Source organism: Hetaerina americana, unplaced genomic scaffold, assembly GCF_022747635.1.
Source record: "Hetaerina americana unplaced genomic scaffold, ioHetAmer1.1.p SCAF_5, whole genome shotgun sequence".
NCBI classification, from domain to species: Eukaryota; Metazoa; Arthropoda; class Insecta; order Odonata; family Calopterygidae; genus Hetaerina; species Hetaerina americana.
In genome coordinates, this window is record NW_027287095.1 from 16,242,117 (window position 1) to 16,265,778 (window position 23,662).

At 42.2% G+C, this 23,662-nt stretch overlaps 1 long non-coding RNA gene across 2 annotated transcripts; it reads left to right on the forward strand.

Annotated features, from left to right (window-relative positions):
- The first annotated feature begins 542 nt into the window (after nucleotides 1–542).
- On the forward strand, nucleotides 543–18,786 carry LOC139693744 (uncharacterized). Of its 2 annotated transcripts, none has more exons than XR_011702067.1 (3): nucleotides 543–989; nucleotides 13,597–13,767; nucleotides 18,107–18,786. It is a non-coding gene; the product is annotated as an uncharacterized lncRNA (long non-coding RNA). The 2 variants fall into 2 exon arrangements; XR_011702066.1 differs by having other exon boundaries at nucleotides 547–989; nucleotides 13,600–13,767.
- Nucleotides 18,787–23,662: the final 4,876 nt, after the last annotated feature.

The following is a 23,662-nucleotide window of genomic DNA, read 5'->3' on the forward strand; positions in this document are numbered from 1 at the left end:
GGAAGCATATTGATTGGCAGTAGGATGTTGAAGACTACGATAAAGGGGAGAATGTCAGGCAAACGAGGAAGGGGCAGGAATAAGGGATAGGGATGTTATGGATGGAATGAAAGGACGGAGGGAGTATTCGGAATTGAAGAGGGACTTAGTCTTGTGTCGGATGCCAGGTTGTGTTTGCTAGGATAGGCAAAGAAATATGTCGCTGTACCGTACTGTAGTTTGAGTATCTTCAGAACCTGCCTTAAACGGTAGAACACCAATAAGAAACATAACTGGGCTTGACATTTACCAGGGATATCCGAAAAGCTATGCCTTTTGTCTGAACAAATGCACCAACTTACAATCGCTTTGCCACCAAATTTACAACAGATACAACACGATACCCGGGGAGCCTACGAGCGTTTCGAAGCGCAATGCGGCAACAGTGGACGCCATTTCATTACGACGCGACGCCCACGTTGATCTCGGCGGAAACGGATGTCGCTCGAGGTGCCCTGGTGTTCGACGTGAACCCTTTCGAGGAAGACGAGAGGGAAGCACTTGCTGTCCGACCTCTCGGTTTTCTCACCGCCACGATCTCTGTGACCCGCCGAGCGAGCCTGCATGTTGTTTTCATCCTAAAGGTCGCGAGCGTGTATGTAAATGCGAGGGGTGACCTTTCTCTCTCGCCGCGGTCAACGAGATACCAGATAGGAAAGGAGGGCATCGGTGGGAGGGCGAGGGGGATCCAGCGCGCCCTTCAGACGAACTCCGAACGCGGAGGAAGGCGGTTTGTTCATAGGCGGACTAAGAAGTGAAGGCAGCGCTCGTTTTTCCCGAGGAGTTAGCCCACTGAACAGGGGGCAAGAGTGTGTGTCAGCGCAGAGAAGAGGGAGGAAGGCAGAAGCGGTCACACGCCGTCACATCTCTCAACTCGAGTGTGCCAGTGGTCACCATGGGTGCCCTTTTGACCCCACGCGCGGTCGCCCTGCTCTTCTTGTTATTGTTGGGTGAGTGGACATCATATTGAGAAAGTGCGCCGGCTAGTTGGCATCTTGTGGAGAGGGTGCGAATACTCGTCGACAACGCTCCAAGCATAATCATTACATCGCGTGCATTACCCTCAGCGATTCCTTCCGGGAGGCGGGGGAGGGGAGGGTGAACTATGACGAAATGCAAATAGTTGGAACCCGACGACATTTTGACGTCACATCCTCGACAAATCCTGAAGTTGCACTGTTGGAATTGGAATTGTTGGTATCTGTGACGTCGAAACTTTCATTTTTGTTAGCGATTCTCGTCAGTACAGATTCCTTTCAGAATAACCCCTCACCCCCTTCAATATTACAAAAGTTTTCTCAGAAACTTGTTGAATGCGTATTTAACTATGTTCCTGTTGAGTATTTGCGCCAATTATCTGTCTATTTATCTTGTTTTATCTTTCGTGTGATATGATATCGCCAAATAAGTTGAAGCTATAATAATTCTCTCGGTGTCATTGCAGAAACTGTTACTTTTTCTCGGTGCCTCTTTATCTTCAATAATCATCGTTTTCCTTATTCATTGTCGACTTTTATTTACAGGCCATTCAATGATTTTCGTACATTCCCGCACAAGCAAAATAAATGAATGTGTGTCTGAAATTAACGAGGGAGACGAAAATCATATCTGATGGCATTTCATGCCATCAACAGATATGATTCAGGACCCAAGGCGTCAGGAGGACGGACTGGTGGCGCCACTCCACCCATTGTCGCGTAATGTCACTCGAGGAGAGCAATCTGCATGCATTGTGTGTCAACTGTCGGTCAAACAGATGCAAACGTGGATGGCACTCGATTACATCAAAAGAGTAACGCGGCATTGCCCCATGGATTATAGTGCATCTTAAAGAAGACTGATAGGAGTTGAGAAGACAACTTCCTTATGCAAATCTTTCAAAATTAGGAGTCAACTATTCGTATAAAAACTAATGAAATGCATGCAAAACCCAATAAAAGCGGTCTTCAAACCTTTTATGCAACAACCTTTTTTTTAAAAAAAACTCGAGCTGCATTGGGTCACAAAAGTTAGTATTGTTTTTTGAAAAACTTCGATTATCTTCGTCAGAATTATTTATTACTTTTTTTCAAAAGGAATGTAAAAAAAGCTTTGGACCACGGTCAGTTGTGGAAAACCTCAACCTTATAGAATTAATTACAAGTTAATCTTAGAATGGTTTGAGGCGTCACTTTGTGGAAGCGATTGAATATTTTAGGAAAAGAAAATACTTTGCTCTTCCGCACATATTTTAATATTCACGACCCAGGTTTCGACTTACAAAGTGTCACCTGATGATGACTTTGTAAGTCAAAACCTAGGTCGTGAATAATAAAATGTATGTGCAAGGACAATGTATTTTCTTTTCCGACAAGTTAATCTTCTTAAATTCAAATTTAAGATGATTTTCTCTGCTCGTACTTTGGGCGTTATGGGTTGCCGTGTTCGCAAATTGTTGTGCGCCCGAAATAGGAATGACTCATCACTCGGCTGGTTTGTTCCTTCGTTCTCTCTTGACTGCCTTTCATTTAGAGTCTGGATGAGAATAATTTACACTTTTCTTGGAGTCAGCATTGACAAAATCATGTTCATCCCTCACTCGGCATGCTCCCCGGCATTTCTCCAAATCGATCAGCTCTCTCGATAGCTTTATCTTTCCTTCAGGCAGTTTCACCGGAGATCTTGAGCGGAAGAGCAGGGAGGGGGGGCGCCGGACCAAGCCGCACACAAACACACCCAGCGCCCAAGAGAAATTGAGGCAGGTTTTAACTGTTCTACATCTACACCAATGCCCTGCAAGCCACCAAAAAGGTGTGTGGCAGGGGCTGTTTAGTTTGTTCAGTACCCTGCAAGCCACCACCAGGGTGTTTCTCCTGTGGCGACCTCTCTTCCCCATTCCAGGAAGTTTCGAAGCTTAATGATACAGGGTCGCACCCAAAAGTGGTAGGACTGATTTTCTCTGGCGCGAACGGAGCGGTTGAGGGGGGTCTGCCTGGCAGGGTAAGGTGGAGGGGGCTCTTAGCAACAGACCGACAACAACCTCAGTCGCCTGCGGGCTGTGGTTGAGTGAGGACACCGTTTTTAGTGAAGCAAGTTTTTTGTCCGCGTCGAAAAACAAAATGAATCTGAATTTAGAGCAACTTTATTCCGTGAAGTTTTGTGCGAAACTCGGGAAGACGGCAAAGACCCTCGATATGATCAAGCAGGCTTATGTGGACCCTGCCTTAAGCCGTTCCACAGTATTTGAGTGACACAAGTTGTTTAAAGAGGGTAGGGAGCTCGTTGAAGACGACCATCGCTCCGGACGGCCGTCGACGGCAAGAACCGACACGAATGTGGACAGAGTGAGGACACTGCTGAACACAGACCGACGCTTAACCAGTGAAGAAATTGCAGACCAGTTGGGTCTGTCTGCATCCAACGTCCAACGCATTATTTCACAGGATTTGGCCTTGCGCAAGGTGTGCGCCAAGGTGGTGCCGAAAATTCTGCCATGGCGCGCTCGTCGTCAGACAGCTCCTGGCCAAATACGGCGTTGCCACGTTGCCGCACCCGCCCTATTCTCCCGATCTGGCACCACCGGACTTCTTCTTCTTCCCCTTGATGAAAACACAGCTCAAGGGACGACGTTTTGACTCGATAAAGGCCGTTCAAGAGGCTTCGACGAGGGTCGTCAACGGCATCCCCAAAGAAAATTTCCAGCGGGCGTAAGGGGGAATGGGAGCAACGTTATACTAAGTGTGTAGCAGCTCAAGGAGCATACTTTGAAGATTATGAAGTCGATGTGTGTATATCGTCAATAAAATTCTTGTAAACAAATCATTCCTACCACTTTTGGGTGCGACCCTGTATTATTGCACAAGCGGAGTTTCACTTGATTCACCTCATCTATTTACGAGAGCGAAACAGGGCTTTCATCTACATCTACATAGTATTCCGCAATCCGTCGCAAAGGTGTGTGGTGGGGGCTGTAAGGTCACCACCCGTAATTAAGAATAAAACCATATGCAAAGCCCACAAATTCATGCCGATCTACACACATAAAATCGTATATATTCATGCCAAAACATTTTCAACTCACACACATGCAGATACCTATACTATCAAGTAACACACACCTACAAATATACCTCATGTATACGCAATGTTTAATCTTATCTTGACTTGTAAATTAAATGTCTTTAATATTTCAATAGTGATTTTCGTTTCTTACTATTATGATTCCTGATTGTCCTGATCCTTATTTGTATCTATATGTACTAGAATCTATCTCCGTCATCTTATGTTTGTGGTCTGATCTACCTAATTAGTGTTGGGCCATAATAATTCCTTTTGTATCATCGCCAAACTCGTTTGTTCTGAACCTTTCTAAAAGTATAAGTATCGCTTATTCTCTTCGCATCTCAGGTGGCTCCCAGCCTAAATCCCTTAAGAGGCCTGTCACACTTGTGTTCTTATTATAACAATTTTTTACGAATCTAGCGGATTTTCTCTGGCCTCTTTCTAAATAATCTTGCCAAATTTTCTCCCAAGGATCCCAAATACTTGAGGCCCATTCCAAATGAGGCCTTACTAGAGCAAAATAACACCTGTCTTTTACTTACCCATTTTTACGTACCTCACGCGCGTGACGTCGTGGCACGGAGCACCTCTAAATTGAAGATGACCCATTGGCATTTTCCGACTTGAATCGACTGAGACGATTAAAAAATTGGGCTTCTTGAGCCTCTTACTGCGAGATTTTCACTTAAATTTGGCGTTTTTAACGTGGGATATTCTCCATAGGAACCAAAAGATGTGCTTTGGATGAGATGTATTCCAAATGTATAAAATTAAATATATTCCACATTTTGAGACCAATGACAATTAAATGATTTGATATTTCCCGATCATAGCGATGAAATTACACATTTGTGCATCAACTGGAGTTGATCTCGCAGCATTTTGAAGGACTGAATTTTGAACTATTCCCCCGCCATTTGAAATTGTCGCCATTTGTCACGTCTATGTTAATGCCGAGAACGATTTGAAATAGATTGGCGCCGAATTTTCTCTTCATTTCTATCATAATACCTCGTAAAATGTGTCCTCTGCCAGATTTAAATATTGGCCAATGCACCACGCCCCTTAATATTAGAATCAGCCACCGCAGAACATCCTTTAACCCATCCTCCCCATCCACCTCCCTCCCAGTTCCTCCACAGCGAAAATGTTGACGATTGCTACAAAGGATCCATTACTTCTTCCCTCCCGCCAACAATCACACCAATACAATTAAGGACTCTTTGTTGGCTTGCATCTATGTTTTTAAATCCTGCCCCCCGGACTAAATTTTTCCCATTAGCTGATAACTTCCTATCAAAAAACAATCACCGATTACGTATGACCCTCTCTTTAACGCTCCCCCTCCAGTAATCCCTTGTCTCCTTAGCTTCCCGTCAGTGACTCCTGGTACACGTACTCTGATGAAGGTGGACCCCCGAAATATTACAGTGAGTTGTTTTCCTTTTGATTAATCTTTTAAATAAACAATTATATAGTTAATGTATATATGTGTTATTATATTATATATATATAATTAGTTGTTGTAATACATGTGGGGTTTAAATATATGTTTTACGTCGAGTTAATCAGAGCTTAGCAGTTTATCAGAATTCGTCGTAGTAGAGGGAATCCATCGAAAACCTTCCCTAATATAGTGGGCTACTGCTAATAATAATAATGCGAATTATAAAATGATTTCTGTTATAATATCATATCTTCTATTATCATTGCAACTTAAATGATAAGATATTAATATAAGTGGAGAATCGATTCTCATTTCGTGGGACAAAAACGAGCTAATTCACTGGCAACGTGGGAAAGTTCTTCGCCCTATAATTAACCAGTCAGTAGGGTTGCTTGCAAGATAAGTCTGTACTAGCGTCCTCCTTGTGCTAAATCGCATCGTATGGATGCTTCGATGGATTGCAGTTCCGTTTATATTTTTCTTCAAACAGTTGTTTTACTCATGCGAAATATATAATGCATCATTTAAATTTAAATATTAAGGGAGTGAATTAATATAGTTGGCAAACTCACGTAGTCAGGCCACGAACCGCCTTTAAAGAGAGAGGGAAAGTTAACTGCGTAATACGTGGGTCGTTCAATAATTTCTTAGAAAACCAAGAGATGGTGCTTGTAGTATCGGAATAGGTTTGCTTTTAGTGTAACTCATCTCCCACTGGACTGTCGTTAAAGTTTCAACCATGTACCGTGGTTTCATTTTCATGGTCGATTAACGCAACAAACTCTTGTTCATTTAGAAAAATGGAAAAAAATGTTTCGAGCGGTGATTAAACGCTTCTATTTAAAAGACAACACCGAAAGAGATCAATACCGAGTTGAATGTAATTCGAGGTACATCTGCTCCTGCCTATGTTTGCGACTGTTGCGACATTTGGGTGAGCGAGTTTAAACGTGGCCGTGCATTCACAAGTGATGAACATCGTTCGGGACGTCCAATGGAAGTGACTTCCTCCGAAATGATTCACAAAATCTACTGTATGGTTTTGATCGATCGACAAATCAAAGTTCGCGAAAAAGTTGAGGTCAAGGGCATACGTACGTATCACAATATACGTACAATTTTCTACCACAAATTGGCTGTGAAAACAGATCTTGGTAAGAAAGGTTCCGAGTTTGCTTTCAGTAGAGAATAAACGCAATCGTGTGTATGGTACCCAAGTGCGCAAAAATTATCATTTATTAAGATAGATAGTACGCGGAAGTACCGGGGGAAACGTTTTGTTTTGCTCGTGCCCACTCTGGAGCGAAACGAATGCGCAGTTTCGTTGCGGAGTGGGGGAGGGGGGGAAAGGGGTTAAGGGACGGGGGAGGAGGGGGGAAGGGGGCAAGGTCGGCGAAGGACATCAAGACCGGAACGCTGGGAAACACTCAATCAGCGGTGTCATCAATGGAGCGAGCTAAAAGAGCGAACGTACATTATCGTAACTCGAACGTCGCGGGACCGCATCGCGCATTGCGAACGCCTGTACATCGAGTCGTTTAAGGCGGAGGAGGGCATGGAGCAGGGAGTCTGTATTGCATCCCAAGTGCGATTTGCGCTCTGACAGCTCTACCCCAAACTCAATTTTCTTGCAAGAGCTGTGCAAGGATGCACCAAGCCGTCGTGGAACTTGACGCACATTAATGATGAATTGAACTCTCTTCAGGACGCGCGTCTTTCGAGTGGTCAAATGAGGGAGGTCGATGGCGTGGAGGCGTTGGTCGCAGGGAAGGGACCGCGGGCCCAAGTGCTTCGAGGAATGGAGTGATTCCTTTGGACACCCACGTCCGGTTGCGACTCAAATGAAAGTTAAGGGAAAACAACCTCCAAGGTGTATTCACAGCCGAGTAATTGCTTAAAATATGCCCTAGGATGTGCGCCTCTCTTTATTCTGGGACCTTTGTTCTGGGATCATCATCATATTTTGACTCTCGTGATTCTATTTGCTTGGATCAAGCTGGGGAAATGTCGATTAGATATAGGATGCTGAAAAAATCAAGCACATCTCGAGATGGCCGTCCGCAATCTTCAACCTGACTAGATAATGAAGGGGATTGACAATTGGAGTATTGATTGATAATCTTGAATGAAACCTTCTGAAGGTTATTTGCCTTTGTGATTCCATAAGACTTGAGTTCGGAGGAAGATACGTGACTTTTAGTTTTTATTGAGATTTTTAAAAAATGTATACATTTTTCAACATAATCTCCTTTCAGCTCTATACACTTTTCCCAGCGATGTTCAATAAGTTCGATACCCTTTTTGTAATAAGAACTGTATTGCTTCTCAAAATAGATTTTGACTGCCGAACTCACTTCTTCATGGTTTGAAAATCGTACCGCGGTGCCATTTTTTCAAGTTTGCGAACAGAAAATAATCCGAGGGGGCTAAATCTGACGAATAGGGTCCATGAGGTAGCGATTCAAACTACAATTCATGAATGTTGGCTGTTTCAATAACGGATTTGTGAGCTGGTGCATTGTCCTGATGAAACAACACTTTCTTCTTAGCCAAATACGGCCGCTTTTGCTTGATTTATTCGCTCAAACGTTGCAATAAGTTTGCATAATACTCGCCGTTGATAGTTTTTCCTTTTTCAAGATATTCAATGAAAATTATCCCACGCGCATCCCAAAAAACCGACGCCATGACCTTGCCTGCAGATGAAACGGTCTTCTCCTTCTTTGAAGGCGGTTCTCCCTTTTGAATCCATTGTTCTGATTGTTCTTTTGCCTCGGGTGTAAAGTAATGGACCCATGTTTCACCCATGGTTGTGAAACGGCTTAAAAGTCCAGCTTTGTTGCTGTGAAACATTGCTAAACACTCAATTTGAACATCTGCACGGCAATGGTTTTGCTCGAGTGTGAGCAAACGCGGCACCCATCTTGCACACAGCTTTCTCATGTCCAAATTTCCAGTAAATATGCGATGTTCCGCGATTTTTGAAATGCCTACTATGTCTGTTAGCTCGCGCACTTTCAGTCGACGATCACCCGGTATCACGTTGTGGATTTTCTTCTCCGTTTCTGGAGTCGTCACCTCATTTGGTTGACCAATGCGATGCTGGTATTGACAGCTCGTACGGCCTTGTTTAAACTCTGCTTCCCAATATTTTACTGTTGTGAACGAAGGAGCAGACTCACCAAGCGTAGAATCCAGTTCAGCTTTTACATTGGTTGGGCTGAGGTCTTTCAAATAAACCATTGTATCACATAACGATGACCAATTTCCTCCATTTTCACAAATTCACTGAAAACGTTCACTATTGATGGCTGCCAAACAAATACTAAACGACGTAGCGTCTTCAAACTTGAAACATATGCTCAATAGATTGCGTACTTTCTAATATAGTGATATTTTTCAAAAACCATCTCCAGGTCAGACTGGGTACTCCTGGGCCTGTATATGTAGTCCGCTGTCACATTCATGCTTCGAAGTATCTCCATAAGAAAGCGTGCGTCCGTGAAAGAAATAGTTACCGTGACTTTTCAAGCATGTCCCTAGGGGGCGATGGGAGAGGGCATGAATGGTTCAAGGGTCAGAGGTAAGGAATTATCCATCATCTGAAAGAGCAATGTATTTAAAAAAAAGAGTAACGAAAATGGCGGATGCTGACTTTTCACGGAATCGATCACTTTGGTGAAGATACACGTAATTTGTATTTGGAACCAATAGATAGATCTCGTATTCCATCCACCCGAATGCCTACTCGATCGGGAACACCGAAATTGAATGTGTAGACTCAATTAGATATCTAAGCGTTACCCTTACTTCACGACCTCTCCTGAGCGAAACACATACGGGGAATATGTGGACAAGATAACTAAAAATTAGGATTTATTGGCAGAGTGCTGGATGAATGTGATGAAAAGATCAAAGAGGAATGTTATCATTCGCTGGTTAGGCCTCATTTAGATTATGCTGATAGAGTATGGGATCCTCACGAAGTTGGATTGATTTTCCGAATTTGATTGCGTGCGGCGTAGAGGAGTTAGATTTCTAAACGTTGTTATGACGAACTGAGTTTCGTTTTCAAAATATTAGAAGAGTTAGTCTGGAAATCACTCGCGGAACGAAGGTTAAATTACAAATCAAATCTCTAGCATAAATTGGAAGGACGTCTCCATAGCAGTGATTTTAAAAATGTGGTATTAGCCCCATCGTATTACGGCAGGCGAGGTCATGTCAATAAAATTAAAGAGATCAAGTAGAGATCAGATATATTTAAGATGTAATTTTTCCCACGAACGAAAAGGGATCAGAATAATATAACGTTTGTCCGAAGGCGCTAGGGGGGAAAGATGTTTTGGGCAAAGAGTGCTCTGGTGTGTAATCACCCCTTGCCTCACACCATAACGGTGGCTTGCATGGTCCTACATACAGCTAAATGATACTCTACGATCCACCCAGAAGTTTGTGGCAGGGGATCCAAGCACCAGGTGACATGGGTGAGGGAGAGGAAGGGTATTTAAATGGTTATGAAAAGGGAAAAACATTCTCATAAAAGGTGTGACTACTGTGGATCATTTGCAGCATACAGGGTAGCAACAGAGTCACCGGGAGCGAAACCTCTCCATGGCGCTGACCAAATAAATTAACAGCAGCGGAGTCCTGCATGATTTTCGTGTTGCCGGAGAGGTCATTGGAGTCGGGAAGTGCCTAAGGATGACCCCTTCTAGCCCCTACGGCGACAACGCCAACTCCTCCTATCTCTAGGACAGTCATCCATAACTTTTTCGCGTTACATTGACTTCAAGAGTCAGTATTAATTGTCAAGTCGAAAAACCTCTCCGTCGGAAATACCTCATGTATTCCTAAAGAAATGAACGAATAAGTCGCTGAGATGGTATCCGATGAGAAACGTGTTCGGCGCTTACCGATAACATCATATTTTTTAGGAGTTTAAACTTTTTTTAAGTTTCGCCACTCAGAGATAAAATTTTGACGATGATGGTGGTTGCAGGAATTACGGTTATTTTTTTATGGTTTACATAAGAGGTCATGCGCACGAATCCGCCAGGGCAAGAAGCGATAAAATGAACCTGTCATTAACAGCATCCATGTCCAACTATGGTTACCAACCAAATATGGATTTCTCAAGAGATATGTACCACTACGACGCAAGATTTCAGGTCAAGATTTCGTTGAGTGTTCAATAGAAAATTACCACTTGACCTTGCAATGAGTTCAAAGGAGTACAACGTTCTTTTCTGCGTTTGTCAAATTTCTCACTTGGTCTCACTGCCGTGTTTAGGATCTGCAATTGGTGGATTAGCCGTCACAAGATTCCTTTCCATTTGGTGTCTAAGTATCTTCCATTTCAAAACAAATTCCCTCCTTGATTAATATTTGCTGGCGCTATAATTATTACATAACAAAATCAAAATCTCGGTGACATGGATTCTAAATGACATACCAAAGCGTTGAATAAGTTATATTGCTATGGGTATTGTTGTTGCGAATAAATTTGAAGCACGGTTTGAAAAAACCACTTCAAACTATAATCGTAATTTTTGTCACATTTTTTATATTTTCCGCTATATTTTGGGGCATGAACGTAGTACTTTGTTGTACGAGTATAGCAGCAGGCAGGCTTGGGGTTTAAGGGATGGGCTTGGGCCGAGAGGACTGGGTACCTGGGTGGAGATGATGGCAAGCGTTCTATGCATTGGATCCCTTCTGGATGGATCTCTGCCGTAGGACGCCTGTTTATCAGGTTGATGTGAAATTCATGAACCCATGTAAACGATCTAGGTTTGGAAATTGCGCCGTATCTATAAATAATATTAAAAAAGTCGCTGGTAGATCACAAGATTCCCAGAGATTGGAAAACGGCTTACGTAACACCAATATCTAAAAACGGAGATATGGAGGAACCGAGTAATTACAGACCTATTTCCCTCACAGCCATTTCGTGCAAGGTTATGGCACATAGTTGCTAGTTAGATCGTGAGACACCTCGATAATCAGGAGTTAAAATGAAAAATTAGCTCGATTTCCGGAAAGGTAGAACCAGGGAGACACAACTTGCGCTTTTTATTCATGATATTCTAACTTTGGTATAGAGAAATATCCAAGTGGACGCGATTTTACTAGATTTTAAGAAAGCCTTCGACAAAGTACGTCATATTAAAATTCTCACAAAGCTAGATGCATATGGCATGGATAAAAAGAATCCTGGAATGGATTAAAGACTCTTTGAATGGTCGGGTACAAAGAGTAGTGATAGATGGAGTTAGTTCAAATGGACTAGAAGTATCTTCAGGTGTTCCCCAGGGAAGGTTTATTGGACCTCTTTTATTCCTAATTTACGTTAACGACTTAGACTCCGTAGTCACTGTTAAGATACGTTTACGAGGGTGGTCTGAAAAGTTTCCGACCTCAAAAATTTCAGAAAAAATTTCTTGAATCTTTGTTAGGTCGGAAACTTTTCAGACCACCCATGTATTTTCCGCATGGATAAGCAACTCATTGTATCCGCCCCTAAAGGTAGAAGTAGAGAATGTGACACACCGCTGTAGGCAGGGGGCAGCGTGAACCCCCCCCCCCCCACGACAGAGAGAGACAAGGGATGGAAGGAGAAGCTTGAAAACAGCAAAGAAAGGCAGGCAACATTATACCGAGCACTACAGTCATTAAGTGGCAATCCCATTCGGTCATGCGGCAATGGGTTTGTCCAAAAAAACACCAGAGATTAGTGAAAGTGCATACATTTGGGTGAAATTATTCCCTAGACGCTGTGGGTGGCAAGTGGGATTTTTGCTATCTATAGCCATACAGTTGCTATCCGGTATTGTTCTTTGACTTGGTACATGCCCGATTTCTCGGTTTTCAGTACTCTATCTTTATTGTTCCCTAATAATACCTTCAATTTGTGGTTATTGGAAAAACAGATCTTAGTGTTGATTTTCTTAAATATTTTTCAATTCCTCTAGTTAGCTGTGAATGGAAAGGTAATTTGAAGTACCGGAGAGATTGTCTTTTTGTATTCGGGAACTTATAAATACACACGCAGTCACACTGGTTAGCCCAAAGTGTTTTAAGGGGAAGTTTTTTCCCTCGCCAGGGACGGGCTCTAGGCTACCTTACTTACAAGTTAACTAGAAAGAGACCGAATTATAGTCAGTTTTAAGTTATCGAATATTGACTTCTATTGCTATGAATGTAGTACGTAGATATAACTTGGGTTATGCTTTGATTAGGCATAATCATCCCTTGTTGATTAACCGTAAACACCGTAATCAACCCTGTGATGTTAGAGTTCACCCAGTACTAAGCCCGACGGCGTGTTAAATTCACACATCAGGGTAATAAGGAGGCCAGATCCTTTCCATGTGCCTGTTATGGTTTCCCAGGAATATCTGGTACCCAAAAAATCAAAAAGCTTGGGTGGAGCTGTTTACTGTATTTATCGTAATTTAATTAATCGTTTACCTACGTCATTCCACCAATTTAATATTTTATTCATTCGTGGTGATTTGCCGTTTAAGGTAAGTTTTGAATGCCCGCAGACTAACGACCGCTCAATGTATTACGTGTTATCACCAGACAAGACCAGTAGGACACAAATTAAAACTTCAATTATGATGAGGTAAGGATATTAAAAAATGCCTCCGTTTAGTGTTTTCATGATTTACGTATTCGCCCGAGGGCAGTTCCTAAATTAACACGCCCCGCTTGCCGTTGCTCCACAAGCTAAGAAATGTACCCTTTCGAAAGGCCCAATTTCTCTTACGATGCTAAGAAAAATTTACTTTCAGGGCCTTTTCAATGGAGAGGGACTCTGCCATTCATGTGAGATGGATTAAGCACAAATTTTGATGTAGAGTTTAAAAATTTGGTGAAATCATGCGATAATGTTTTAATTGGGGAGCATGCGTGGGAAAATCAGGCATCTCTGCATTTTCAACTGTTTACCCCTTTTTCTTCCAGAGGTAAAATTAGCTGGGAAGGAACTTCGGTATTTCATTGGATGCCAATCAATGCCTTTGTGTGTTTTTTTCATGTCGCGAATCGGCGGCTGGGAGCAGCAGTGTCTTCGTGCATGGCGGCTCCGGCGACGAGAGTGAACAGCACCGGGCGGTGCAACTGCGCATGCGCGAACCAGATGAGCGAAGTGTGCGCCCAGGAGGGCAAGGGCCCGAAGGAGACCTTCCCCTCCAAGTGCCATCTGGAGTGCCACAACTGCACCGCCGACAAGCGTGAGTACACCACACGCGCGCAAACGAGCAATCCCATGAATGAACACCCCCCCCCTCCACGTGGTGGGAGTGGGAGTGCGGTCTTATCAAGGCGAAAGCTCAGGTTTAAGTGACGTGAGCTGTAAAATGGGTGACCAAACACCCGCGTTGACTCCATTCACACCATACGCAGGGGCAGCACCAAATCCTTTATAGTCCCATTCATGTTCCTCGTCAATTGCGCATATCACTATCATGCATCTGGTCTTAAATTACAGTATCTCCTGTTAAAGAGTGCAAATAGCCGAATTATTAAGCAATGATGTGAAATAATGGCGTTTTGGAAATAATAATTGAGAATGAATAATGGGGAAAGAGCGAGGGGTGGCTACCGTGATGAACAAAAAGTTGGAATAAGCTGAGTAAATGATGAGCTGTTGTTAGATATAGAATATCATGATTAAAATAGGTTAAAAGCTGAAACAACGAGCTTTGCACATAGTTATTGGTGCTACACAGACCAATACACGTGCCTGCAACTATTTGGACCAACGACAGATAATTGATAGGGAGAGAGAAAGAGGGAGTGTACACAATTAAGTAGAGAACATATCCGCAAATGTTCCCGAAAAGAAACATTTAATATTGTTGGGAGATTGGAAAGCTAAGAAAATGCCCGTCAATTTAAGAAGAGATCAGTTAGGATACATTATGTTTGTACACAGGTTTAGGAACAGCGTGATCAATTCGCACTAAGAAGGGAAAATCCGTGCGCACTATGTGGAAGTAATATATAAAAGTACTATATGGTAAAGTCATCAGAGAAGATCGATGAAGAGCAATTAAGGGAGATGAAATGAAATAAGGTCATGGGGGTAGACAACATTCTTGCAGAACTACTAAAAGGTTAAGGAAATCTGGGAGGAAGAGTCTATGAGGAAAGAATCTGTCCGGAAGACTTCGTGGGATCAGTTGGCGGAATTACTTAAAAGTTTAGGAAAATGTGATAGGGTGAGTTTTTATTATCTAATTCGCAGCATTTATGAGATAAGAATTGGACCGGAAGACTTTGTGAGACCAGTGTTAGTTCCTATTCCGAAAAAGGTAAAGGATACATCATGTGGGGACTACAGAAAAATGAGTTTCATTTCGCACGCAGTTAAATTGGTTCTCAATATCATCAACACAAGGTTGGAGAGCAGGGGAAATGATGAGTTAGGGGATGATCAGTCATGTGTTCCTACGAAGCCTATATCCAACGGGAGACTATCAATTAATAATGAAAATATTGATGTCAAACCGAATATAGCGAACTCTCGTTGACTACATTCAAGCAAAAACATATTTGCAAATAACCGATATACTATATAAATGTGATTTGTTTGATAGAAAGTCTTTTATTCGCACCCTGTGAAATGCGTTTTTAATGTAAATAACGTGGTTCAATTTTTTTACATGTACTTTTAATGTCACTACCATACTTTTTAATTTACATAGAGCTGTTCCTGGGAGATAAATTGTAAAGCGCAAACCTTCAGCCAAAAACGAACAGCAATCGATCCGAAAGAATTACCCGTCTGAAGTTAATCCATGTCATTGATTGGTTAAAAAAGGTAATTGTCGCCCGTATGAGAGCACTCATTTAGATCCCTACCTCCTGGACTCATCAGAGGAAACATCAATTTGATTTCAATAAACGAAATTCTTTAATTGCCTTTTTGCGGATTTTAGAATAGTAAGATGCGTCATAGATATGTCGTGGACAGTGATGTTTGCAGATGACGTGGCCTTACGGTCAGCTCCGAGAGGCGAAGCAGAGGAATGATCCGGTGGGCTGGGGAGGAGCACTGGAGGACCGCGGCGTGGAAGTGGGCAGGTCAAAATACAAGTACTTGGCCTGTAAAGTAAAACCCGCAATGACTAACACTTCAACATGTGGCGATACCAGTGGTATGGGAGTGCGATTAAATACCACGGCGAAGCCAGAACCCGAATATGGCTGTAGGACGTCAACACAGACAGAATCTAGGCGGGTTGAATGAGTTGGAGGGAGGCTATGTGGCAAAAGAATTCTAGTCAGTCTAAAAGCATAATACATACATAATATGATTTTGGGAAGCAGGGGGTGGAAACGAAGGTGATGAAAGTAATGGGCATGGTTTTACTGCGGCACCACTTTCCATGGCAGTGTGGTAAAACTGGTCGGGGAATTTGATGGAGGGTCTGCCCTTCCAACGCAGCCGGTCGCCAGTTTGCTCCAAGCAGTCTGAACAGAAAGACGTGCCTCCGCGTGAAGTGTGTTTTTCGACTTTTTAACACGACCGGATGGAGCACCCAGCCACACGTCCTTCATCGTTACCAATTTCCTGGCCCGGAGCACCTGGGTGGTCCCCCAACCCTCGTACAGTCCCGAAATGGCTCCGTGCGACTATTTTTTGTTTCCCCGACTGAAGAGAGAGCTGAAAGGAAAGCATTGGGAGACCGTGAAAAACATTCAAAGGCATGTTACAACGTTCTTGAGAGACATTCCCATCGAGGAGTTGCAGGGCACCTTCCAGACGTGGCAGATACGTCTCCGCAAATGTATTGATGCAGGAGAGTATTTTGAAGAATTTTAGCATACGAACAAGTACGATTAATAAATCTATTTTTCCTAGAGAATGCGCGTTACTTTTATAGTGGAACCTGTACATACCCAGTAGAGGGCGCGGAAATTGGTGAAAGCAAACTTTAATGGTCTTCCCGCACTAGCAACCTCGAATGAGTGGGACAAAATAATAGCGCATGGGCACCCATAGCCCTTAACCCGAGTTGTGTGATTTATCGGGTGCCACGTCTTCCTGGAAAACCATAGGCGGCTCAGGGAAAGTAACTGCCCCTCCCTCCTTAATAACCTGATGTTTGAATATCACATACCGGGGGAGCTTAGTACTCGGTGAACTCTAACGATACTTACCAAACTGACTTTCTCGATGACTACTGTGGTATTGGTGGTGCCCTAACCTCAGACCCCCAAACAAACGCCAATGAGGTGGATTACGATGTGAGTAGATGTAGAATAATGTTCTAGGAGAAGAAGAGGATACTTCATTGTCCTGGTTCAACTGCAGACCATCACAATATAATAACAGATCATAAACAGAGAATATTTATATTTGGGTTATTCTAGGAAACAGTGGCATTTTTGCGAAATCCATTATTTTGAAAATCCTGTGGCATGTGGGGTGAGGGTGTTGGGATGGCAGGCGAGGCTCTTCTCGTGCCAAGCCCTATGGTGCGTGGAACTTGCACATCAGGGTATAACAACTATGGTGGGGGTTCGAGTACCAGGGACGGTCATACGGGTTCACAATAGGATCTGGCAGCCAAGAAACCACACGGCTCGGGTAAAAAGAGGATTATCGGAGGTGGTCCCGGGATGGTAACCCGGGTCAGCGAACTACTGTAGGCAAGAAAGGCCGTAGACACCCGATGTATCTTTGCCACATTGGTGGCGATTTCCGGCATGGATAAGGACATTATTTCTCATATCCACTGTGATTACAGGACAATCAAACAAACTGAAATCAATTCACTCGGCGAAATCAATTAACAATGATCGTTTGCAAAAGCAATGGACTTTGAAGATTGGCTATCGTCGCACTTCATTTGCAATGACGGCAGTCACTTATCGAGGTGTGATCCTAGAGTGTGATATTGCTAATTTGATGGCAATGACACCTCCATGCTGATTCCAGGTCAGAGATAATCACAACTCCCAGTGGACAGGAGACACTCGCTGGGAATAAAAAGGCAGCAGAACTGAGTAGATTAAAGTACTCGGTGGATGGGTGTATGTAAATACCATTCTATCAATACCTCCGCCCATTTTTCCAGGATGACTTTGCGTATAGCTTGACTCGGGTCAAAACATTTGCCAAAACAAATTGCGCGACATTAAGAACCACATTTCACATTGGGTATCGTCTTGCACGCAGTCTCTAAAGCCAGCGACTAGTGAGTCAACGATGTGTCTCTGGCATGGTTATTAATCAGTAGTTAACCGTTTAAGGCAGGTTTTGGACGGACACAGAGGAAACATGATCACACGGGCGAAATTGGAACAAGTTATAGTTGACATATATTGAAAACAGAACGGTAATAGAATTATATTATTTCATTAATTGATGATGAAGTGCAAAATTTGTCATTTGATCAATAAAAAATGCCCACCAACCAGTACCAATCGGCCAAAATCGGAATTAAAGACTATTTATGGATTTCAAAAGGCATGCAGCGATCAATCCATTCAGCGCCCTCTTCCCTCGAGCGTATCGCTAAGTTCCACCTACATTTATTCTCTTTTGCTTTTCGCCAGCAGAGTACGTGATGGTTCACAAGGGTCCATGCCAGGAGAGCAGGAGTATCGGCGGCCGGTGAAAGAGTGACTTCTGCGCAGGCGCGCAGAGTGTTGGCACATGCGCGTGATGGAGAGGCGGGTGTGCGACAAGAGTGGTGGCGACATCTTTGAAACGTCCTAATGAAGAAGGAATGCCCTTTCCACGATGGAATTCTCCCCGCTATCCAGAACAATTACCAGAAGTATGCCTCGAGATACTGACTGCTCAACACACATTTGAAGCGTCAGCAGTGACCCTTACCCTCAAAGTAGGCCAACGAAACTAAGCATGAATCTCCAATGACGGATAATTTGACATATATATTATATATATATAATATTATATATAATACATATATATTATATATAATATATATATTTTATTATATATAATATATATATATATATATAATATATATAAAATAATATATATATATATATAAAAGAATGTTGGTTCAAGATTCTCCGATGTCAGGATTCTGAAAGAATAAATATACTCTATATTTGTAAAACCATTTTTAAGTTTGTGAAACTTTACATACCAAAATTTCACAAACTGTGGTTATAATATGTACATAATAAGTATCGCCTTAATCTTCAGAATTTGTAAGTACTTTGCATAAATTTGTAGAATATTTCTACCAAGCAAAGAGTAAAAATGACTACACATTTGTATTCTTTAATCCCCGGAGCCATGTTTTGGAAGAAAAGGTATCATGGAGTGACCTTCATCGAATTTTCCTAAATATTAATCTAGCACACACCCGCGCAACGTTCTCCTCGGACATCAATCGCGTCAAGTAGATTTAAGCTACCACCCCTCCCCAAATTTGTCACTCTTCAGTGGCCTTCCATCTAAAACGAAGTCGCTTCGCTACTGGCCTTAAAAAATTTTCTACCGTTCCGAATTCCATACGGAACGGTAGAAAAAGCAGATGGCAGGTAAGTTTACAAGAGGACCTCTACAACCTCGCATTATATGTTACTACGAATAAAGTGGAACTAAATGTAGAAAAATCTAAACATACGAGGGCGATTTGAAAAATAAGGTCCCCTATTTTTTTCATGAAAAGTCAAATGTATTCTCAACTTGGCGTACATCGTTGGAAAGCTTGGGAATTTAGCTATTTTTCTACACATTCGCCTTGACAATCAATCACTTTGTGCATCCTTGTAAGCAGCTTTTTAATACCGGCGTCGTACCTTTCTCCCGCCGCGTCGCGAAGCCAACTGGCGACTGCTTCTCCGATATAAATTCATTGCCATTTAGTGGAAGTGTACGGTGAGAAGTGTATGGACATCAAAAACGTGCGGAAGTGGCGCAGGGAGCTTTTTGATGACCGGGAAAACGTCAACGATGAGCAATGGTCGGGGCGGCCGAGTTTGCCGGAATGAACGATGGCTCCAATTGACGAAATGTTACGCAATAGCCGGGGAATCACCCTTCATGAGATAAAGGAAGGCCTTAATGAAGAGATTGGCTACATCTCCGTGCAGAATATTGTGTCGGAGGTCGGAGGTTACAACAAGGTGTCTCACCAAAGGAGTGTGTTTGCATCATGACAATGCACGTCCACATGTGTCACATCAAACGACCACCCTACTCAATGAATTCGGCTGGGATATCATCGACCACCCTCCTTACAGCCCGGACGTTCACCCAGCGACTACCAATTGTTTCTTGCTTTCAAAAAACACCTTGGCGGACAGAAATTCAAGTCAGACGAGGAAGTGCAAGAAGCAGTCGTCAGTTGGCTTCGCGACGTGTCGGGAGAAAGGTACGACGCCGGTATTAAAAAGCTGGTTACAAGGAGGCAAAAAGTGATTGATCGTCAAGGCGACTATATGGAAAAATAGCTAAATGCTCAGCTTTTTCTACGATGTACGCAAAGTTGAGAATAAATTTGATTTTTCATGAAAAAAATAGGAGGCCTTACTTTTCGAATCGCCCTCGTATATCATTCTCACATAAATGAAATCAGTGCTTTCCGTCGTCACGTATTGACGATAGGGTAAAATAAAAAAAGATACCTAAATACTTTTGCGGTTTATTTCAAAAGCAATTTAAGATAGGTTGCGCAAAATAATAAGTAAATATAAAAGGGCTACAATAACTTGCAATTTGGAATGAAATGTCTAAAACCTGAACGTAAAAACTCCAGAATAACTAAGAAACAAGACAATGGTTGGTTTGATTCTAGCTAATTTCTCTAGTCCAAGGGATATTAATCAGGAATAACTTTTTAAAAAAGCTCTGAATGATACGGAGAAAAGCAGTAAGTTTGCATTCTAACTAATTTCTCTAGTGCAAGGGATATTAATCAGGAATGATGTTTTTTAAAAAAGCTCTGAAAGATAAAGAGAAAAGCCGTAAGGTGCTCAAATGTGTGATTTGGACCTCAACATTCTGCCTCAGAAATACTGAGAATTTTAGGTTGGCAACTGATTTAATTTAGGTAGAAAAGATACAGACTCGGGGACTTTGATCATTTAACCAAGGTAGACTGCAGGGAGTACAGAAACCATCCCCGGGATGTATGCAGGAAAACACATAAATCATTGAAAAATCCATCGAAAGGGAAAAATTACCTGAACTTTACCTACCTGAAATTTATATAAGGCTACTTAAAATTACCTGATTTTTTGGAATCTTTACCAAAAAGAGGATGTATTTCTTAATTAGAAAATGTTCCAATTTAAATTATTCTTGATATTTATATTTTCATTTTAGAAATTACTGTTGCTTACTGGACAGTATTCTAAATTCAATAATTTTATATAGCATCAATAATATGTCTAACTTAATGAATGAGTGAAAATAAAGCGAAGTGAGCTCTTCAAAGCAATTTCGAGGTAATTTTTAGGAGTTCTATGGAAAAAAGAAACTTTAATATATCAGGTGAAATTAAGGCGAGAGATTGAGCGACAATTACTTGAATGCTGCCTCTCTTTTTAAGATGACTCTTTTATATGAAGCGTAGTTGTATATAGCCCGGAAAGTGGCCCCATGAGACAAGATCACATGCGTACCTTGGGTTTTTTGTGGTGTTGTAGTGGAGAAGAATAGAAAAAAAAATAAGCTGAAAAGAAAGGAGGTGAGGAAGTGCTGGGCACAATGTGGAGGCGAGAAGGTTGTTGGGGGACCCTTCAAACGAGGGATGAAAAGTGACTTCCAGGTACTGTGATTGACGACGGTGTTTGAGACCGTGTTAGCGGGGAGAACGCTGATTAAGCGATGAAGGGGGAGTAAAAGGAAAGGCTTTATGGCTGCAATGCAAGAGATGCAGAAGGTAGGTATGTGGGGTGATAAACTGTGAAATATGGGGTTTTACGGTGTTTAGTGTGGTGTTAGGCAGGGAGTGGAAGAGTATCCGCGCCCAGGGTTTCATAAAAACCTGTGTTTTTATGGAAATATTACAAATGGAAAATTTGAGGCAAATTTGTAAAAAATATATCTCGCGAAACCCATATTTCAATCATCGCAATCGATTAAAACGTATCTCAAAGACGCTATGAAGACATTTCGAGAATATGTGGAACAAAAGCTGCTCAGAGTGAGTGCCCTAAAGTGGCGCTCATTCTGCGCCGACCCGGAACCCGGAAACAGGAAGGGAGGGGGTGGGGGGAATAAGGGAGTTCGGGTGAGAGATGCCCCAAAGAATACATACACACACACACACACATATATATATATGCGTCACTCACGTGGACAGAACCCGGAAAACCGTCCGGAAATAGCCATGACTGCGAGCAAGATATGAGGGCTGCGCACCAAATGAACAATACCGCAACCAGACATCAGCCTGTCAGGCAGACAGAGGGGCTTCCCAATCACAATTGAAGGAAGAAAATAAGTCCCCTACCGGACCATCCACACCATTTCATTCATTTTGTATTCACTTGCTAATTTTATCTCCATGACTACACTACTCACAATGGTTTCCCGTTCAAATGGGGCAAGCACACCACGCTGCCGCGCGAGACCCATTTAACTGCTGCAGTCGGCTCTTCTTCCCCCGACTTGAGGTCAACCCCCTTTCCCTCTCTGGAGAAACGAACAGCGAAAGTGCTAAGTATGGATTGAAGGATGAATGCGTATGACGAGCTGGATTTCAAGAGCGTCATTGAATAGCGAAAGACATTATGGAAATACCAGGGGAATGCGCGGTTTCGTTCCCTGCTTGAGGGGAGACTGATGATTTCAGCGGACCTAGGTTTCCGAATGCATTAATATTTAAGCCATTATCCGTGAATTTAGAATATTAATTATCCTGGGTCAACACAGAAATTTTCAATTGTGAAACTGTTGCTTCCGAATTTTTTCGTCATTTAACAATGGCTAAAGGTTTCAAAATATTATGGGGAGAATCAACCCCAGCTGTACTCTTACAAATGGTCAAAGGATGTGGAGAGGGAAATCAGAAAGGAAAAAATAAAAATAAATAAAATCTTCAAATAAAATAAAATGATACCGGGGGGTTAGAACAAAAAACGATCCAAGCTAGAGAGTGCGTGATTCATTTGCATTTACTTGCAATTGGTGGGCCGCTGGCGCAGGGAGAAATCTCTCGCAAGCCCTGGGTGGGTGTAAGTGCTTTGGGCTAGCAAGTATCAATTCTATATAGCATATCCAAGCTTGAGAGTGCCTGATTTAGTTGCATTTATTTTATTACGTGTTATTGGTGGGCCGCTGGCGCAGAGATAATTCTCTCGCAAGCCGTCTGGTGAGGTCTTGATAAGGGCGAGGGTTAATGCTATCTAGTACACCTTAGCCAGAGCGTTTTTTGCTATCTTGTCATAGTTTACTCGTTTTATGTTCGAACCCACCCTGCGTCAATTTATTTTATTTTTATTTAATTTGAATTATTTTTTTATTTTTATTTTTTCCTCTCTAATTTCCCTCACCATATCCTTTGCTCATTAGTAAGAGTACGGTTGATTCTTCCCATAATATTAATACGGCCGTAGTTATCGTTCGCTTCATACAGTTGTCAAAATGTTTGCTTCATTTCACTTTATAAATGCTGATGAAAAAAGACTAAAATAAAAAGAAGTTTTCATCCATGTAAAGGATACCGTTTGCGGTAAAACCGCGTCATTGAACCGATCAGTGGACAATCGAAATAGAAACACACTCTCGAACAATTTTTATTTTATTTTTTTTTAAGATTCAAGTTTGGCACGATAAAGATAGCGTTAGTAATTCCGTAAGATTGAGGTAGAGGAGTGCAAATATTTACCGATCCTAAAAAAAAGGGGGAGTGGAAGGGGTAGAAAAAAACAGGAAATACCCTTAGGTAATTTTAGGGTACAGCGGAATTGTTAAATCTTTCTTAATATGGTAAAAATTCGTATGACATATACTTGGAGCCACAAAAATATTTGGTTCGATCAAATGAGGAATGTGAAACATTAGGGGGAAAAACGCGAGATAATATTTATAATGAACACTTATCTTGAATTTTTTTCTGGAATTCAGACTCCAGCGCGGAAATAACTAATCATGAGGCTAATAATAATTCGTCGGCCCCGTTTCCG